The 4,536-nt window shown below is 45.3% G+C and overlaps 1 pseudogene; it reads right to left on the reverse strand.

Moving 5' to 3' along the window:
* Positions 1–4,201: 4,201 nt before the first annotated feature.
* LOC124717616 lies at positions 4,202–4,319 on the reverse strand (annotated as a pseudogene).
* Between the last annotated feature and the right edge of the window lie 217 nt (positions 4,320–4,536).

Raw genomic sequence — 4,536 nt, forward strand, 5'->3', positions numbered from 1 at the left:
CAAGTAAAGCTTCGTCTTACTCCTAGCATGTGACGCTACCAGAGCATTAGCCAATAATAGAGCGTTTTTAATCACGTGACCAAACATTGATACATGAAAACAGATATTTTGTGATAACCGCAAATGCTATTTATATGTTATAATCAACCAGAGTAACTACAATCCGAAAGATATTTTTAACATACAATAGCCTATTGATAATTTTACACCATGAACCACCAGTCGTATATTTACCAGTTTCCGTGGAGTGTTCATCGCATAACCGATGTTAAATCATTATATTGTCATCCTATTTGGAGCTAATGTCATTCATCAACATCAGTATGACGCATGACCTCTGGTACTGATATGTCCTTGAATTAGTTGTAGCATGCTAGTAAACAGCTTCTGAACGTCATGGAGAGGAACTTATTGCCATTCGTTGTCGCGTGCATTCCTCAGGGCGCTTGTGGTGTGAACTGCAGTGTATGGTCTTGCGTTATCTTACTGGAATATACATCTACATCACACTCCGTAAGTCACCTAATGTTGTATGCCGGAAATCACTTCTGGAACCATTGACTGAGCCCTTTTGCTGTCGCTTTTGGGTAGAATCGCTGTCGGTAAGCCTCTGTATTAGATCTATTTCTCGATTTTTCCCGTCGTGGTCATTTCACGAGATGTATATGCGAGGACTCTTTCCGAAAATTGTTCTCTCGAAATTTCAGTTGTAAACCTCTCCGTGTTGCAGAACGCCTCTCTTACAGTGCCTGCCACTACAATTTACTGAGGATCTCTGTAACGCATTCGCGTGGACTAAACGATCCCGTGACGTAAAGCGCCTGTCTTCGTTGGATCTTCTCTCCCTCTTCTGTCAGTGTTCAAATGTGTGTGAATTCCTAAGGGACCAAACTGCTGAGGTAATCGGTCCCTAGATTTACACACTACTTAAACTAACGCAACTTAAGTTACGCTAAGGACAACACACACGTCCACGCCCGAGGGAGGACTCGAACCTCCGGCGAGAGGGGCCGCACAATTCGTGACATGACGCCTCTAACCGCGCGGCCCCGCCTGCTAAGGATCCCAGATTGATGAACAGTACTCAAGATACTTCCTTTCTGGATGAATTATATTTGCTTAAGATACTTCCTATGATTCTGAATCTGGCATCTGCTTTTCCTGCTGTTTGTTTTACGTGATCTTTTCGCTTAAGGTAGTACTGGTTGGTTATTCCATGACATTTTTCGGTGGTTACTGTTTCCAACAACTGGTCACAGTGGTGTTGTACAGAAGTGGATTTATTGTCCTATGCGTGCAGAATATCTTACAGTTACTTACGTACAGGGTTAACTGCCAGAGGCAGCACCATTCAGGTCATTGTGCGGATCGATACTGCCTTCTGGTGTTTCTGCTTTCCCGTAGACGACCGCATCAGCTGGGAACAGTCTTAGAGAGCTTTCGACGCTTTCTAGTAGTTCATTTATGTATATTATAAACAGAAACTTTCTTGGGGTACTCCGGAAATTACCTTTACGTCTCCAGTTTTCATTCCGTTAGGAACGACGTATTGAGTTCTGTCTGCAAGGAAGTCTTGAATTCTGTCACAGATATCTCAGTTGATCCAGTGTGGAATCGGGACAGCGACCAGTCAGACTTTTGCCAAGGAAAATCGCGAAAGAGCTGTATGTTTTCAGTAGCTATTTTATTTAGATAACAAGTTTCGGTATCTCAGTAATGCCATAGGCAGGCCCCTGTGCACTTTTGTGCAGAGAATCCGATATATCTATATTTGCATACTGGAGCTATCAATATCTGGATTCCATGAATTATGTCTTCGGTGCGTTTACTTGACAGTTCCATCTGTTGTTGTCAAGTCTTCAGAGTAAACACTCCAAAGACGAATTCACGGAACCCAGATATTGATGGCTCCAGCATGCGACTATCGATTTATCTGATTGTCTGTACATGGAATGCATTGGGGCCAGAAGATGGCATTATTGAGATACCGAAACTGGTTGTCTGAATGAAATAACTATTGATAACATACGGCTGTTGGTCGATTTTCTTTGTTGAAATGTCACAAATATGGTACGGTCCTCGATAAGCTCGTAATTTTTTACTAAACGACAGTGGGGAATAGTATCAAGTGCCTTCTTGAAGGAACACGGCATCAATCAGAGCTGGGTTAACAGAACGAATTGAGTTTCGAATTATCTCTGTTTGCGCAGTACATGTTTTTTCGTCCTCCAAAAACCTCATAATTCTTGAGCATAAAACATGTTCCATAATTATAAAACAGATTGACGGCAACGATATGTGCCACCGACACTCGTACAACACACTCCGCAAACAACTGACGTAACTGTCGTTCTGAATGTGCACACTATTGCTGTATCCATTCTGTTTACAACTCTACTTCTCAAAAATGTAAACAAAGACCACACGAGAGACCAACATTCAGTGTTTACACATAATCATGCCAGTAAGCCGGCCGTAGTGGCCGAGCGGTTCTAGGTGCTACAGTGTGGAACCGCGCGACCGCTACGGTCGCAGGTTCGAATCCTGCCTCGGGCATGGATGTGTATGATGTCCTTCGGTTAGTTAGGTTTAAGTAGTTCCAACTTCTAGGGGACTGATGACCTCAGAAGTTAAGTCCCATAGTTCTCAGAGCCATTTGAACGATGCCAGTAGTGGCTGGTAACCACAAAGTCGCAATTATGTAGCATATTCAGGCTTTTATGCTTGTAGTTTCGTGTACTTTCAGTTGTATGCGTTTACGTCATTATTTATGATACACCCTGTACATATCTGAAAATAAGCTGATACCAGTGTGAACTTTCATCCGCCATCACCTTTAAATGGCCATGGCAGTATAAAAAGAGAATTTATAGAGTATATACGGATGTTTCTCAAGCCCTATTCGCTAATGAAAGAGGAATCGGGAAAATGATAGTTGTGGCACTAAAAGTACCTACCGTCTGTCACATATCATAGTATGGCTAGCAGAGTAGGGATGTAGATTTAGAAACATGGGAGTGAGCGTGGTTTGTAAGGCTGCCTGCCCGGTTGCAGGACTTAACTCGTGGGAACGGCTTGACGCGGACAGGTATGTTTCGGCCGGTAACCGCGGGGGAGGCCGACCGTGTGCCTTGCGGTAATGAAGGCCCGGTAATCGCTCCCCCGCGTGCTGCGCCGCCTGCTCACTAATTAGGGACTCCGCCGCGAGGCGCGCCACGGTCGAGTGGAGCCCACCGGGCATGCGCATCAAGCGATCCGCTTTCTCCTGGCGAAGCCTCGTTCGGTCCTGCGAAGCTACCGAGCGTTCCTGCATTCTGCCCTCCTCCTACCACCGAAAGCTAAATAACGATGTACCACATCACATCTCTCCCGCCCCCCCTCCCTCTCTCTCTCTCCATCATCCTTACAGACTCATCAACCACTCTGTCGGCCTCGTAGCATATGCACTACACAGGAACACGTTACAGCCACATCATATGAACTGCTTTGCAAACTAAGCACGCCAGACAAAACATTAATGTGCGTTTACATAGGAGCATATTTTACAGCGTATCTGGTCGCAGTAGAGACGCCCTCAATATTGTCAAAATGTAGTTGAATACACAGCAGTTTTGGAGTATAGTCGGGCAATATAGCTGATGTTGCAGGCTGTTTTAGGTAGTAGCTGACAAATCGCTGAGGCTGGTGTCGACCACCAAAGGTGGGGAGTATTTTGTATCGATTTGTATCCTTTTCAGTAAATGTCTCCCTCTCGCTCTTACCTTTGTTTTCTGCTGCTCTCACCGACAGTGCTGCTTTGAAGTGCCTGAGTAAAGAGCAATATCGTTTCGCTTTTGTTCGAAAGTTTGCACTGGCTGTCGGATTGTGTTAGCTTTTTATTGTGTACAGCAATGGAGAAGTGGACAAATTAGAGAACTATGAACTTCTGAACTGCGATTCATCTGCTATCAGAGCTGTGGGACAACGATAGTAATATGTACAGGGTGTACATAAAGTCCGGTAATACTCCGTCGTCAGGCCACGAGTGGCCTACCGGGACCATCCGACCGCCGTGTCATCCTCGGTGGAGGATAGAATAGGAGGGGCGTGGGGTCAGCACACTGCTCTCCCGGTCTAATGATGGTATTCTTGACCGAAGCCGCTACTATTCGGTAGAGTAGCTCCTCAGTTGGCATCACGAGGCTGAGTGCACCCCGAAAAATGGCAACAGCACATGGCGGCCTGGATGGTCACCCATCCAAGTGCCGACCACGCCCGACAGCGCTTAACTTCGGTGATCTCACGGGAACCGGTGTATCCACTGCGGAAAGGCCGTTGCCCTAATTCCGGCAACACTTTCAATTATTTATTGCACAAGAACTAAACATTGTACGTTTGCCATACATATTGCATTTTGAAGAGAAGCTCTGAAAGTTTTTTTTATTTTTACAAACATTCGATATGCGAACCATGACTGGCCCGGCAGACGTCAATACGGTAATCGAATTCTTGCCATAGCATCGAGATCTTTAATGAGTGCCCACTGAAAGAAGTCAC

This window comes from Schistocerca piceifrons, chromosome 9 (assembly GCF_021461385.2).
Source record: "Schistocerca piceifrons isolate TAMUIC-IGC-003096 chromosome 9, iqSchPice1.1, whole genome shotgun sequence".
Classification (NCBI taxonomy): domain Eukaryota; kingdom Metazoa; phylum Arthropoda; class Insecta; order Orthoptera; family Acrididae; genus Schistocerca; species Schistocerca piceifrons.